Source organism: Mustela nivalis (assembly GCF_964662115.1).
Source record: "Mustela nivalis genome assembly, chromosome: 3".
Lineage (NCBI taxonomy): Eukaryota > Metazoa > Chordata > Mammalia > Carnivora > Mustelidae > Mustela > Mustela nivalis.
This window is the reverse complement of record NC_139022.1, coordinates 138,878,554-138,895,332: the sequence shown is the minus strand read 5'-3', so window position 1 is coordinate 138,895,332 and position 16,779 is coordinate 138,878,554. Positions and strand designations below refer to the sequence as shown.

At 43.6% G+C, this 16,779-nt stretch overlaps 1 protein-coding gene across 1 annotated transcript in view; it reads left to right on the top strand.

The window, feature by feature from the left end:
• Nucleotides 1–5,481: 5,481 nt before the first annotated feature.
• SMIM3 (small integral membrane protein 3) overlaps nucleotides 5,482–16,779 on the top strand; it is a 33,873-nt gene continuing 22,575 nt past the window's right edge. The window contains exons 1-2 of the transcript XR_014310507.1: nucleotides 5,482–5,790; nucleotides 16,010–16,166. The gene's annotated coding sequence lies outside the window, so the exon portion shown is untranslated. The remainder of the gene's footprint in view (nucleotides 5,791–16,009; nucleotides 16,167–16,779) is intronic.

Here is a 16,779-nt window from a genome sequence, read left to right as displayed (position 1 = left end):
AAATTGGAGTATTTATTTATTTACTTATTTATATTGTGGATATTAACCCCTTACCAAATACATGATTTGCAAATATTTTCTTCCATTGTGTAGGTTGCCTTTTCATTCTGTGATTGTTTCTTTTGCTGTTAACAGTTTATTTTATTTATTTGATAGAGAGTGAGAGAGCACAAGCAGGGGGAGCAGCAGAGGGAGAGGGAGAAGCAGACTCCCCGGATCCCGGGTTCATGACCTGAGCAAAGGCAGACATTCAATCAACTAAGCCACCCAGGAACCCCTGTCTGCAAAACGTTTTTAGTTTGGTGGAATCCCACTTGTCTATGTGTGCTCTGTTGCCCAGAGCCTATAGGTAGAGAAACACTACAGACTTGAGCTGACTTCACATGAAACATATCTTTTGGAGAGCAGCTTTTGAACAATTCAGTTCAATGGACAATTATCTGGTCCCTATGTGTCAGGTACTGGGGAGGGAACGAAGGATAAATGGGACAGTTCCTGCCCCCAAAAGGCTCAGAGCCTAGGCCCTTAGGGCATTGTTTCTCAGGTATGGCTCTGGATCACCTACACTAAGAATTACTGTTATAAATGTAGATTCCAGACCCTTATCAAGACCCAGATGAGGGAGTGCCTGAGTGGCTCAGTGGGTTAAGCATCTTCCTTCAGCTCAGGTCATGATCCCAGGGTCCTCGGATGGAGTCCTACATCAGGCTCTGCTCAATGGGGAGCCTGCTTCTCCCTCTCCCTCTGCCTGTCTCTCTCCATGTTTGGGCTTGCTGTGTCTCACTCTGACAAAAAATAAATAAATAAAATCTTTAAAAAAAAGAGAGAGAGAGAGACCAAAATTAGAATTTTGGGGGTGGGACCCAGAAATCTAAATCTCTGTTAAGCTTCCAGGTGAATCTCATGCCCACAAAATTAGAGAACCACTGTTTTTTGGTAATCATTTGTTTAATATTCTGTCTTTGGGGGCACCTTGGTGGCTCAGTGGATTAAAGCCTCTGCCTTTGGCTCAGGTCATGATCTCAGGGTCCTGGGATCGAGTCCCGCATCAGGAGCCTGCTTCCTTCTCTCTTTCTCTGCATGCTGCTCTGCCTACTTGTGATCTCTCTCTGTCAAATAAATAAAAATCTTAAAAAAATATATTCTGTCTTTGGCCCCAGGACTGACCATGACAGGCCTTGTCTCTGCGGCTTTCTGATCACTGGTAGCACTGCTTATCAGATGTTCTCTTCCCCCTGTGATATGGAATATGGAAAGTCTCCGATCGCAGAAAACAGAAGCATCCTGCCTATCTCTTGCTAGGCCTCACTCCCTGCCTTTGGGGGCTGGATTCTATCTTCATGATTCCAGTTCCACAGAACCCTACCTGTCAGACTCTGAAGATTAGACCTCACTTTGGAGATCCGTGTTCCAGGGCCAACTCCAGTCCCTGGGCCCGGGTCCTCCCCAGATCTTTTTTACTCGGAACTATCTGATTACGACATAAATACCTTCTTGATACTCCTCTGGGAATCCACTTGGCAAACCTGGAGATGTGAAAGAGTGAGCATTCTATGGGACCATCATTGACCAATGATGACCAAGTATGGGATCTTATGAATAAATGCCCCCTTCTTCTTTCTTCTAGACATTCTCACTGTGTCTTTAGAGAGTGCCAGCAGGATCAAGCCCTAGTTACATGCATTGGTGACCAGCTTAATAACATGCTCTTGAAACTTCCTTTCAACTGATTGACTTTTCCCAGCTCCCTGCCTGCAAGCTCTGTTGTCTAAGGGGAGTTGAGGTTAAATAGGGACCCGCAAATGGAGCTGCTAGGTAACTGGTAACCACATTTAATAGTTATTGGCAGTGAGCCCTTGTGAAAAGACCAGACCAGTTTATACTCTCACCATTAGTATCTGAGACTCCCATTTCCCTATTGTTTTGCCAACATGGAATATTATATCAAATATGGGTGAATAATTTTATGCTTTCTAGCTATATGATCTTGAAAAAGCCATTTTTACCTCTGAGTCTTGTTTCATAACCCATAGAATGGAAAGAATAATCCCGGTTTTGGTGTGAATAGGAAAAATCACCACGGCTGAGAAAGCAATCTGTAAGCCAGGAAGTACTAAGCACATGTAAGAAACAGTCCCTGATTATTCCAAATATGAAAAACCCAGAAGGGTTTTCCTTCCTCTAAAGAATCATTCAGAGTAAATTCACAATAACCAAGAAAAAAAAAAACCCAAACGAGTTGGTCACACTTTGGTCAAATGAGATCTTGCAGAGAGGACCTGAAATCGAACTCCCACATCAACTGCTCAGGGTCCTCTGCAGAATAAGAATCCTGGAGGTCTAGTCTGATCTAGTGCAGGCCTTCAGCCTGGGCCACACTTCTTATATGGGTTTCCTGTGAGAAAACGGTGTTAACCACAGGTTTCCCTGCATTGAATCTGCACGCTCACCTAAAAGCCATAGCAAGTGAGCAGAGGAAGAAGGAAAAAAATCCTCCATTTCTTCAAACCCCTCCTGTTTCCCCTGAGGGGCGCTGCCTGGGAAATGTGGCGGTGGTGCTGGCTCCGGCTTGTTTCTCCAGGGGAACCATGGGAGAGAGCTGTGGCTGTGCCTTCATTCTGGGAGCATGGCCATAGAGTCAACTCAGAATTGTTTTTCCAGAGCTTCTTACCTTGCCCTGGTTCCTTGTTTCTCCTCTCATAGCTATTCCGTTACGGTCACCTAGCTGCCCCACCCCAAAACCTAGAGACTTCCTGGGTGACTTTTGCCTTTTAATCCTACCTCCTGCATAGTTCAGCCACTGCCTCTCTTCCTTCTCACAGCCACCACCTTCACTGGTTTTCACCAGTTTTCTCTTGGGTGTGTCATAACCTCCTGACTGCTCCTCCGTTTGCTCTCCACACTGAGCCAGAGCAAGGTTTCTGAAAGCCAGATTTTGATCTTGATCCTTTTTTGTTTTTCCGCTTTCTCCGATGGCTCTCCAACACCTACAGGAGATACCACCAAACTTTTGGGATAGCGTATAAGGCCCCCCAGGCCCTGGGGCCTGCCTACCTCTTTAGGCTCATCTTCCAGACACTGCCTACTCAGACTCAAGGCCCATCTAACTCTTGCTGGGCCCCCAACAAGAGTGTGCAATGTCGGGCGCCTGGGTGGCTCAGTGGGTTGAGCCGCTGCCTTTGGCTCAGGTCATGATCTCAGGGTCCTGGGATCGAGTCCCACATCGGGCTCCCTGCTGAGCAGAGAGCCTGCTTCCTCCTCTCTCTCTCTCTGCCTGCCTCTCAGCCTACTTGTGATCTCTCTCTGTCAAATAAATAAATAAAATCTTTAAAAAAAAAAAAAAAGAGTGTGCAATGTCTTTGGCAGCCGTCATGCCTCTGGATGTGCACTTCCCTTCGCCAGGTATGACCTTCATCTGCTTGCCACCTCAAGGTTCATTTCCCCAGTGAAACCTTGCCTGGACCTACAAAGAGGGAACTGGACACACTCGCATTCATCCCACAGCTGTGTCCCGTTAGAGCAATGGACATACTGTATTGTTTTTGTTTTCTTAGCAAATCTGTCTTCCCCTCCAGACCATGGCCTGGCAAAGGGCCCGGCCCAGAATAGGGACTCAATAAATTCTGTTTGATGACATACATCTGGGACTATTTTTACATACACAAATTGCTAAATCTGCTCACGTTGCCTGATAGGTATTGTTTGCAAGTCACCTAGCATACATATATGACAAGCCTATGGCAGTTGCTGTCACTACAAACTCCATCTTACAGGTGAGGAAACGGGCTCAGAGAAGTGAAGGACCTTGCCCAAGGTCACGCCAATAGGTAGTGGATGAACCCAGTCACCTAACTCCATATGTGATAGCCCATGGGATGGCAAACTTGCTCTGTAAAGGGCCAGTTGGCAAATATTTTGGGCTTTGCAGGCCAAGAGGTAAAATCAAGGATATCATGTAGCTATATAATAACAAGAGAAAACTTCTGTTCCATCTCTCTGGATTGCCCATTGCAGGATGAGGGGCACACCTTGACACAAGTTGGAGACCTTCTCCCAGCAAAGGGAATGGCCAGTGGCAAGGAGGTGGGGTAAAGGGTTACAGGACAGAAAGACTGCCGTTGTGCTCAGTTTAACTTTCTTCCCCAGTGACCTGCATCTGGGTGCCCTGCTCTCCTCCCAAGAGAGCCTGGCCATCTCAGCTGGGGCAGACTGAGACTCCTCTGCTCAATGACTGGCAGTCACCAGTAGCAGAATCCCCAGTGTAGGTAGCTACCAGTGTGGACCCAGACAGCAGCAAGGCACAGGTACTGGGCTGGGAGGCAGACCCTGGAAGCAGTGAGGGAAAGAGGGAAAGAAGGATGCCTGGCTTGGTTGCCAACGCTTATAGTGCCAGGCTGCCTCAGTGGGACCTGCAGGCTTCACAGAAACAGACAGTAGCCATGGGTCGGAGTTTACTATCTCTTGCCTATGATAGCATCCTGGTGTAGCAGATGGTTGACTTAGAATCATCACATACCAGAAAGATCCCGCTTGAATCCCTGCATCTTTTGGACAGTAGAAACAAGACACAGAGAGTTAAATATGCCACAGGTTTTCTGATTCCTGGTACAGCATTCCATTTTCTGTTTTAAGATTCTATTTATTTGATATAGAGTGATTGAGCGAGAGTGACAGAAAGCACCAGCAGCGGGGATGGTGGGGAAGGGGCAGATGGAGAAGGAGAAGCAGGCTCCCCACTGAGCAGGGAGCCTGACGCGGGACTCAATCCCAGGACCCCGGGATTGTGACTTGAGCAGAAGGCAGATGCTTAACCAACTGAGCCAACCCAGGTGCCCCAGTATTATGTTTTCTGATTTTATAAATGAACTTCCCTGCTTCGTGTTGCATCTGTTAATTCATATCCACAACTGAGTAAGAAACCACTTGCTCCTCTAACAACACTTAAAAAACAAGGAGAGCCTGTTTTTCATTCACTCACATCTCTAGAGTGCTCTTCCCTTGGCTTCCATGGGATTTTCTCAAGCACACCTCAAGCCAAAGCAAAGCTTGTCCCGTACACTCTCCCTTCTCTAGGCTTAGTAGACCAACGGAAAGCTGACGTCAGTTCTGTGGCCCCATGGAACATTTCCTCTGTGCTCTCCTGAGGATGCGGAGACATGAGTTGGGTGTCCTCTTTCAGCTGGAGGAGGCACAGGGTGACCTTGGGCTAACCACTGCAGCTGCTACCCAACTGCTGCTAGTGCTTAAGGCAGACCTCTGACCCCTGAAGTGCTGGCTCATAAGGGACAGACAACTCATGGCCATGCACTCCACTCATTTCCTTCTGCTTGTTTGCCAACTCACCCCTGGGAACTCACAATTAGCCCTAGAGACTGTAGCTCTCATGAAATATGGGTAAGAGCTTGGAACAGTAGAGCCGGAAATAACCTTAAAGATTATTTAGTCTGCTTTCCTTACTGTAAAGATGAGCTAAAGCCATCCCAGAAAAGGGAAGGGACTTGGGAAGACCCCAGAGGAAGTTAGAGGTGATGTGAAGGTTTGAACACAGGTCTTCATTCCAAGTTTATTACCTTCACTGTGCTTGGCTGGACCCCCATCTCTACACAGTTCACCACCTAACTCTGAACCTGGCTTCTAGACCACCAGTGTAGATTGTTGATTTGACTAAAATGGGATCGAAGATTGAATTTCTGCCTGACTCAATGCCTGACACAGAGCCGGCACTCGATAAGCATTTGTTGAAGACAGGAATACTACCTTCAACCGTCTGGAACTTGCTGGCAGATGGAAGTGAATGAATTGAAAAAAAAAAAATTTTTCCTTTTGATATTTAAGCAATTCCTTCTTTTAGAAGGTTTAAAGAAAGAAAGGCAGGGGTACCTGGGTGGCTCAGTCAGTTTAGTGTCCGCCCTCATCACAGGTCATGATCCTGGGGTCTGGAATTGAGCCCCATGTCAGGCTTTCTGTTTAGTGCGGAGCCTGCTTCTCCCTCTCCCTTTAGAGGCCTGACCTTCCCCCTGCTTGTTCTCTCTCTCTCTCTGTCAAATAAATAAATAAAATCTTAGAAAGAAAGAAAGAAAGAAAAGCGGGGGGAAGGGAAGCAGACTGTAGTTTTAGATAGCATGGTCAGGGTAGGCCTGGTGAGAAGGCTGGGTTTGAGCAAATATTTAAAGGAAATAGCAAGTAGGCTGGTGGCTGTCTGGGGGGAACAGCCTTCTGAGCAGAGAACAGCAAAGTCTCTCAGACCTAACTGAGGAACAGCAAGGAAGCAGAGGGGCTGTTAAGGAGTGAGCAAGGCAGGGAGGTTTAGGAAATTAAGTCTCAGAGGTAAAGGGGAGGGTGCAGCTCATGTAGGATCTTGAAAGGCATTTGAAGGACAATGTATTTTTGCTCTAGGCAGTAGGGAGCCATTGCAGGATTTCAAGCTGAACAGTGACACGATCTAACTTACATTTTACAAGGGTCACTCTGGATGCCATTTTGAAGATGGACTATAGAAAGACAAGGATAGAAGCAAGGGATCAGTTCAGAGATTACTGTAGTAATCCAGGCAGGATGTGACAGTGCCATGGACCAGAAATTCTGACTATATTTTGAAGGTAGAGCCTACAGGATTTGCTGCTGCCCAGCTTGGGCACGTCACACAAGCAGACTGCCACATGAAGGGTGTTTTGGAATCACACATCACAGAGGCCCCTGTTGGGTCTGGGAATAATCCATTTCATGGTTTGGCTGAATTCAGCTACAAGAAATTTATTTCTTTATCAAGACGATCTGTTTCTTTTTTCTGAGGTCAAAATAAAAACGTCACAGAAAGAATTGGATACTTTTATGTTTAAAAGAAGGGGAGGAACCTAACTTCTCCGGTCTCTAGTTTACTTTGTTCCAAATGACAAAGCATGAGGGTTACCACACAGGAAAGCATATTTCACAAGAGACCAAGAAAAGAGCCAGTCGGTTGCTAAATACATTCATCAGATCCTCAGAGCTCCAGTGTGGGCTGAGGAGGGGACGCTGGTGTGGGAGAGCCCAGCCTCTTTGGAACAGTGTCAAGGGCTCTTGCAAACCAGCTTTATCCTTCACTGTGAAGGTAAAACAATGGAATGAATGTTAAAGTGGGTAGAGCATAAAAGGTATTACATTGCTAGTAAGTATTTGCTATTAGGCCACCAAGTTAATCTAATGTCTTCATTCACATGTGGAAAAACAGGTTCAGACAGAGGAAGTGGTTTGTCTGGAGTGAAACTGGATCTCTAGCTTACCAAATGACCACCAAGTTGATTTCTTTTATTATGTTTGGATAATTGGGATTTCCAGTCTTGCCTATACTCCCCCCTGTGCCTCTCGGTCCCCTCTTATGATTCCTATCTGGGGAGCTCTTTTAGATTTTGAGCTCTCAGTGTTTGGTCTGAGAATCTTCCTGCCATCACAGGGAAGCTTTTCTGTTTTTGTGTTTGTTTTAACATTCTCTCTGTAGGACATTCCAGGGTATATCTGTAAGTGAAGAGATCATAGGGCAATTGTCTTCCTCTGTCTGACTTATTTCACTTCACAAATGCCCCTGAGGTCCATCCATGGTGTCACGAGTGACAAGATTTCATTCGTTTTATGGCTCAACAATACCCATTGTATACACATCGCAATTTCTCTATCCATTCATCCATTGATGGACACTCAGGTTTCTATATCTTGACTGTGGTATATAATGTTGCAATGAACACGGCGGAGCACCCATCTATTTGAGTTAGTGTTTTTGTTTAAGAGTGTGAGTGGAGGGACGCCTGGGTGGCTCAGTTGGTTAAGCAGCTGCCTTCGGCTCAGGTCGTGATCCCAGCGTCCTGGGATCGAGTCCCACATCGGGCTCCTTGCTCGGCGGGGAGCCTGCTTCTCCCTCTGCCTCTGCCTGCCATTCTGTCTGCCTGTGCTTGCTCTCTGCCCCTCTCTCTCTCTGACAAATAAATAAAAAAAAAAAAAAAAAAAAAAAAAAAAGAGTGTGAGTGGAGTGGAGTGTAATCACAAGGAATACTGCAGCACCCCAGGGCTAGTAAAAGTGGGGTGCCATTTATGGCCTGAGGTCTGAAGGGGTAAGGGGAGGGAGCACTTACTGGAACCTGGAGTCAGAGCAATGTGAAGACGGCCCCTGACAGGAGGTCGGACATCAAGGAAAATCTAGCTTAGTTTTGCTTCCCTCTGAAGCAGAAACCAGATGAGGGTTTAAGTGAAATCATCTGTGGAGAGGTTCAGGGAACACTAGAAGAGGAGTGAGGAACTGTGGTACAGGGAAGAGGAGGCCGATAAAACTGCGTCGTTAAACAGGCAATCCTGGTGGCTGGAGCTTAGTCCCACAGAGAAACTCTGGGGAACAACATAAACACACGCCTCAAAACATTTCCATCAAAGGCTGAAGGAGTCAAGTGTTTATCCCTCTACCACATCTTTGGCCAAGGGCTGCTCCTGGGGTGTGTGTGTGGAGGGCGATTCCAGAGGGACAAATAAAACTTACACGCATATTTAAAGTAAACAACTAGGGGCGCCTGGCTGGCTCAATCGGAAGAGCATTGACTCTTGATCTCCAGGTCACGAGTTTGAGCCCCGCATTGGGTGTAGAGATACTTAAATGAATAAATAAATAAAAACTTAAAAAAGGATTTGGGGTTAAAGACAAAAAAAAATAAACAAACTGAATAATATTTACCAATACTCTCTAAAATTTAATAGCACTGTTTGGGTTTCAAAAAAATTTTTCCTTTGATTCCCCCAATTCCTGTCCTCCCCCCTCTATCATAGTCATGCATCTAATGGTCTGACCGAGCTCATACATTGTCCATCAGCTGGGGCAGGAAGTACTCCTTCTCCTGGAGCAGAGAACAAAGGCTAGGCTCCAGATGCCTGATCCCAGTAGGAGGCAGTTAGCCGCAAGACACTAGGAATGGTCGTGCCACTTCCTAGCTGAGTAATCTTGGGCAAGTCAGCATCTCCACCTTGGGCCTCCATTTTCCCATGTGTACAATGGAGGTTAATAATGTTTGCACCACAGAACTGTTGCAAGGACTCAGTGAAATGATGCATGGAGGATCATTGTTACATAGCAAATGCTGAAGAAGTGTTTTGTTGTTTTTGTTTTTGTTTAGATTTTATTTATTTATTTGAGAGAGAGAGAGAATGAGCAAGCAAGAGAGAGAGAGAGAGAGAGAGAGAGAAAGCACCAGCCAGGAGAGGGGCAGAGAAACAGACTCCCCATTGAGCAGGGAGCCCGATGTGGGACTCGATCCCAGGATGCTGGGATCATGAGCTGAGGCAGACGCTTAACCAACTGAGCCACCCAGAAGAAGCATTCTTTAAATAATCTTTTTTGGAAAAAAAATAAGGACAAAGGCTTTTATTTTGCATATTTTATCTTCTTCTTCTTTTTTAAAAAAAGTTTATTTATTTATTTGAGAGAAAGAGAGGGAGGAAGAGAAGGAGAATGAGCAGGGGGTGGAGGGAGAAGCAGGCTCCCTGCTGAGCCAGAGCCCTATTTGGGGCTCGATCCCAGGACCCCAGGATTGTGACCAGAGCCAAAGGCCAATACTTAACAGACTGAGCCACCCAGGTGTCCCAATTTTTTTTTTCCTTGAGACCATAGTTTACTTCAGAAATTATATGGGCTGGGGCACCTGGGTGGCACATCAGTTAAGCATCCAACTCTTGGTTTCAGCTCAGGGTGTGATCTCGGGCTTGTGAGATGGAGCCCTACGTGGGGCTCCCCGCTCAGCACAGGGTCCGCTTGGGATTCTCTCCCTCTCTCTCTACCCCTCCTGCTTATGCTCTCTCTCTAAAATAAATAAGTAAGTAAACAAATAAATAAATCTTTAAAGGATTAAAAAGACTATACTGGTTGGAATGTGATATCTGCCAGTAATAGGCATTCTCTTCCCTCTTAGCTACATGAGGGTTATAATTGAACTCTTTGGAATTAAGCCATGCGAGTGAATGCAGATAATTACAACCACACTCTGGAGACCACGTGACCATCACTCTGCCTGAAAGCTGTTATGTGGAAGCCTTCTGTCTCCATTTCTTCCTTCCTGTCTGCCCGGCAACTTGTTTTCACCTCAAACGCCACGGGTTTGGAAAACCCCATCATTTTACCTCCTTGCCTCATCATTAGTTCAATGAGGTCTTTCAACTTCGATAGAAAAGATTGTAATGAAAATAAAAATAATAATTTCTGCGTCTAGTTTTTAGGTTAAAGGCACGTTTCTTTTGCAAGTTAGCAAGCCAGGGGGACTTCTCCAAAGAGAAGATGGCATTTGCTCAAGGAGCTGTGCGATGGAAATGCTCTTGGGAGTTGTTCCAAGGACGGAGGGGAAAGGAGAGAACAGTCATCTCAGGAATCCTGCTGCCCAGGGCCTGACTTTTGGGGAAGAACTGAGCTGTTGAGGGACCTGTAAGCAGGGAGTGGATATCTGAGTTGGACATTTCCGTAAGTGGAGCAAGATGGGTTATGCTGCATGGATATGCTTGTAACTCAGAATTGTAGTGATCTTAAGATCCTGAGTCTTAGCTTTGAAAGGATATTGGAAATGCAAGCAACTTCAAAAAAAAAACTAGTTTAACTACCTTCTTTTCACTTTGTGGGCCAAAAGACCCTTGAGAGGGATAGGGACTCATTGAAGGTCACATGGCAAATTATTGATGAGCCACGGTTTAGAGCTGTTTGGTGCTAGTTCAGTGCCCTTTCCCTCGTGCGTATGGTGCATTCACTTTCCCCATATCACCCGCCCCCCACCATGCCAATGGAGTCCTCTGCAATATGTCTCTGCTTGCATACCTCCACTGTTAACAAGCCGAACACGCACACACACACACCGCCCAACTGGCTCTGTTTCTCTGAAGAGCCATGACGAATGCTGTTAAGTCTTCAAGCATCCAACTGCCTTTAGGCACAACCTCAGAACCAGAAAGAGAAGTCTTCATTGACTTCTCATCTTCCTCTCCACATCCTGTCAATTATTCACCCCCCAGAGAGCATCATTCTGCACCAGGTGCCGGTGAGCTAAAGGAAAATATTGCAACCAATATCGCAACTTCTGAACTGAGGGTCTTGATAAAATCAGACCCCACCCCCAATCGACAGTGCTGTGACATAGGATTTTGGCTCTGTAGTTAGACAGTCCTGGGCTCGTCTTCTGGCTTTGACAATGACCAGCTGGTGGCCTTGGGAAGCTGCTCAGTCACCTGAGCCTCAGTTTAGTTGCCCCATGTGTAAAAGAGGGGTTTGCTTTAAATGGTCTTTAATTTTCCCTTCAATTTTGGACATGCAGTGTCTTAATTGATTGAAAGAGCAGGAAGGGGAGAATTGTCAGTAGTATCAGTCAACCAATAAGATGACAAGTAATGCTGAAACAAGACTGGTTAAGTAAGATGCAAAATTAGTTAATGTTTTAGAAGGCAATAAGACATCTACTTCAGGGCCCGAAAAAGCCATACATGAATATATGCTCCACACATGTTACGTATAAAAAAAGTAATACTTACTAGTCTCAGGCTCTTTCGCATTTATGATTTCTTTTTTTTTTTTTTTAAAGATTTTTAATTTATTTATTTGTCAGAGAGAGAGAGAGAGAGAGTGAGCACAGGCAGACAGAGTGGAAGGCAGAGTCGGAGGGAGAAGCAGGCTCCCTGCAGAGCAAGGAGCCCGATGTGGGACTCGATCCCAGGACGCTGGGATCATGACCTGAGCCGAAGGAAGCTGCTTAACCAACTGAGCCACCCAGGCGTCCCGGCATTTATGATTTCAATTGATCCTACTTCATCCTAACTAAAACCCTTTGAGGAAGGCATTGTCATTCACATTTTGTACACAGGAAACCTGAGGCTCATAAACATTAAATACTTGGCCCAAGGTTACACAGTTAGTGGCTACCAGAATCAGGATTCAAATTCAAATTTTTAAAATCTCTAAACTACATGAGCACACACCTCCTTTTGCTTGGGGATTTGGGGCATTTAGGGAGGATGGCATGAGTTTAAGGAGTCTGGGATCTGTTTGCAGCCCTGTGTTCTCTCTAAGCAGTTTCTCAACATGTAATTTTGAAAATGTTTGAAATATAAATTTTATACATACTTACAGTGAGCATGCATCAAAGTTTTACTTAAATGTTTAGTGAAGGAACTGGGGGGATGAGAAAAAATGCTGGAATAAGACTGACAAGTTGGGGGCGCCTGGGTGGCTCAGTGGGTTAAGCCGCTGCCTTCGGCTCAGGTCATGATCTCAGGGTCCTGGGATCAAGTCCCGCATCGGGCTCTCCGCTCAGCAGGGAGCCTGCTTCCTCCTCTCTCTCTGCCTGCCTCTCTGCCTACTTGTGATCTCTCTCTGTCAAATAAATAAATAAAATCTTAAAAAAAAAAAAAAGAAGCCTTTGCCTTCAGCTCAGGTCATGATCTCAGCATCCTAGGATCGAGCCCTGAGTCCGGCTCTCTGCTCAGTGGGGGGCCTGCTTCCCTCTCTCTCTCTCTCTGCCTGCCTCTCTGCCTACTTGTGATCTCTCTGTCAAATAAATAAATAAAATCTTAAAAAAAAAAAAAAAGAAGACTGACAAGTTGGGTGTAAAATTGGTTAATGCCTTAGAGGGCAATATACACACAAGTTTGGGGGCCATCTTTGTTTCCCCTTTTTCGTATAGCTAAAAGTTTGTCAATCTTGTTGATTTTTTCAAAGAAGCAACTTTTGGTTTCATTGATTTTCTTAATTATTGTTCTATCCTCTATGTCATTAATATCAACTCTAATTCTTATCATTTCCTTCCTTCTCTTCCTTTCGGTTCAGTTTGCCCTTCTTTTTTCCAGTGTCTTAAGTGGTAGTTTAGGTTGTTCATGTGAGATCTTCCTTCCTTTTTAATGTAGGTGTTTATACCTATACATTTTCCTCTGTCTGCTGCGTTAGTTGTATTCCGTAGGATTTTGTATGTTGTGTCTTCATTTTCATGCATCTTAAAGCGTTTTCTCATTTCTTTTGTGATTTCTTCTTTGATATACTGGTTATTTAGTAGTATGCTGTTTAATCTCCACATATTTGTTAATATCCCAAATTTCTTTTTGCTATTCATTTCCAATTACACATTGCCCTGATTAGAGAACATGCTTGGTAAGATTTCAGTCACTTTAAATTTATTGAGACTTATGTTATAGCCAGAAATCTGTCTAATATTCTGTGTGCATGTAAGAAGAATGGGTATTCTTCTGTCACTGGGTAGATCTGCCTTTTGGATCATGTGTATAATGCTGTTCAATTCTTGTATTTTTTTGTTAATCTTCTGTCCATTTGTTCTATCCAATATTGAAAGTGAGGTATGAGAGTCGCTGGAAATTATTATCATATTGTCTCTTTCTCCCCTCAATTCTATCAGCCTTTATAGTGTGTGTGTGTGTGTGTGTGTGTGTGTGTGTTGCTAGGTGCGTAAATGTTTACAATGTCCTCATGGATTGACACTTTTATTGTTATAAAATGTACCTCATTGTTTCTAGAAACATTTTGTTTAAAAGTCTATTTTTTTCCTGTTAGCAATATAGCCACTTCAGCCTTCTTATGGTTGCTGTTTGCTTTGAGTCATATATCTTTTCTGTCCTTTTACTTTCAATCTATTCAGTTCTATACATCAAAAGTGTCCTCTTGTACATAGCATATAGTTGGATTCTGTTTTTATTTTATCTAGTCTGGAAAATCTCTGCCTTTTGATTGGACTGTGTCACTCATTCACACTCAATATTATCATTAATAGAGTTAAATTTACATCTGCCATTTCATTTACTGTTTTTTATATCTCATACGTATTTTTTGTCTTTATTCCTTCTTTGCTGCTTTCTTTAGTATCAAGTGGGTGTTTTCTAGTGTTAATGTTTTAATTATTCAGTGATTGATGTCTTTGCTCATCTATTCCAGTACCAGAAAACCAAATCTAAAAAATTAATCTTTATCAGGCTCTACTTGCAGTCCCTAAAAGTAAGAGACTTCATCTTTTCTCAAGGTCCCCAACATTTGTTAAGGTTGGTGACCTGCCAGCAAGTGATCTTTTTTACTATCTTACCATCTGTTGGGACTGTATGAGCCACAGAACAGGCTCACCAGACCAGTCTCCTGGGAGGTCACTGTACACACAGGAAGCACAACTCTTCTTCCTTAATGGTTACAAGATCATAGCCAATTAAATGAAAATTTTTCTCAAATACAAAACCCTTTAGATGGTTTTGTTTGGTAATTGATTTGTCCAGTTACATCTTGGTAAAGAGGACGGCAGTTTTTTTCAATCTTTACAAATAAATCACATTGCTAGGGACTCAGTAAAGTGCTCACTCTTGAATTCTGAGGGGCCAGTGGGAACAAGATATCATTAAAAAATATTTCCTTTTAGTTTGATAAGCATAGATTGCTAAATTGAGCCTTATAGTTACATTGAGAAGAAAGCATAAAAGAAAAAAGGAGAAAAAAGACTTCCTTATAAGTACATCAAATACAAAGCATTAAAAACAATCCAATAATATTCTAAAACAAATAACTACAATTACATTCCTTTCATGAACTTATTTGGCTAATGTGATTAATTCTTGATTCATAAACTTGGGATCAACAGTATACTTCCATGCAGTTTTTTGTCGCTGGTCTAAAAAGAGTCTGAACAATCCCGATTCAGTCCTGTGGTTCTATAGATAGCTACATGCGGTGGCAATGCTAGCTTATGGTGAGAAGCCAGACTCTGTAAATCTATTCCAGTTAAGAGTATCTGGTACAATCTTTCTCACCAAGCTGTTGGGAATGTTTTTTGTTGAAGACACTTTAGGACTTCAGGTAAATGTGTAAAGAAAGCAAAAACCACTTGTTGCTGATTAGACTGAAGCCTCTGTTAACTTATTAGCCTAGACAACCATATCAAAATAGAGAGTAAAATCCTATTGGGTTATTTTTTTTTTTATGTCTGTGTTTTCTCAAGAGTGTACTGTGGACATGGGTACAGAGACAAATCTACTTTTATTTTTATTTATTTAATTTTTTTTAGAGAAGGGGAAGGGTAGAGAAAAGGACGGTGAGAATGCTAATCAGGTTTCACACCCAGTGTGGAGCCCATCAAGGTGCCTGGTCTCAAAACCTTGAGCTCGTGACCTGAGTAGAAACCAAGAGTTAGATGCTCAACTCACCCACCGAGACGCCCCCCAGACAAATCTACTCTTCAAAATGAACATGGGGAAGTTAGAATGTACTTTTTTGATTGGTTAGTTTATTCCATGTTGTGGGCTTAGCATATAACACAAATCTTATAACAGTACTGAGCCAATTAAGACATATGGAGCATTTCAAACATACCTAATTCTACCAACTTTCCCTCCTGATTATGAATGACCAGGTGCGAGACTGAGCCTTTGGTAGTTCAGCTATCTAGAAAGCACCAAAGATGCTTTGATATTTTTATAAACTATCCAACTGATCTTGGGAAGGTATTTTCAAAGAAGAATCATCCCTAGCTTAAGACAGAAGCATAGACGCTTGGGAACCATGAATGGTTTGTAGCTTGGCTGCTATTGATCAGAGTGACAACACAGTAGTACTAAATAAACACATCTGTAGGTATCATTATAAGGAATGTTAGCTATTTAAGAAATGAGTAACTTCTGTTGTTTTGTTTTTAAGTAATTAAGGGCACAACAAAGCACAAAATACATAAAAGTTATGCTGATCAGATATAGAATATCTGCTATTTGAGCAGATTTTTTAAAAAAGATTTTATTCATTTATTTGACAGACAAAGATCACAAGTAGGCAGAGAAGCAGGCAGAGAGAGAGAGAGAGGGAGAAGCAGGCTCCCTGCTGAGCAGAGAGCCTGATGCGGGGCTCGATCCCAGGACCCTGAGATCATGACCTGAGTCGAAAGCAGAGGCTTAACCCACTGAGCCACCCAGGAGCCCCCTATTTGAGCAGATTAACAGAAATTAAAAATAACTTTCACTCTCTCTCTCTCTTTTTTTTTTTTTTAAGATTTTTATTTATTTATTTGCGAGAGACTACCAGCAGGAGCAGAGGGAGGAGCAAAGGGAGAAGCAGACTCTGCACTGAGCGAGGAACCAGACGGACGTAGGGCTCGATCTCAGGATGCTGGGATCATGACCTGAGCTGAAGGTAGACACTTAACCAGGTGAGCCACACAGACACCTCTCACTGTCTCTTATTAAGAAGAGACTGAGGATATGAGTGCTGTCTGGCTGCAACATATCACCCCATTGATCGCCAGAGTTGATTTGGCTGATCTAGCTGGCTACTGGGTGTCCTCTTCCTCCCTCACTGCTCCTTGTGTGTCCTGCCTGGAAGCTGAGCACAGTGGAAAAGGATGACCTTCTCCCATAGAGAAGGACCATTATTGGATCGAGGGTATATGAGAAGCTTCACTCTCCTGCTAGATCCTCCCAAACAAGATCTCAAGGTCCATTTCTGGGGGAACGCAATGTAGTCAAACTTTCAGAACTCCAGACACATCCAAATGAGGCACTACATGTGGCAGTCTGCCTTTCTAAAAGAATGAAAACCAGAAACAAAACCAAACGAATATTCCAAGGCCAGTTTGTCATTTCAACATAGAGAAAAACAAAAACAAATTCTACTCATGCATTAATGTAACAATTGCCAGAAAGACCTTCTTAAAAAGTCTTATGAGTAAGCCCATTAAAACAAAGCCAGTTTTGTCTAAATTTTAACATATTTCATTGCTTCCTTCTAGACTCATTATTTGTAGGTATTATAAACCAAGGAAA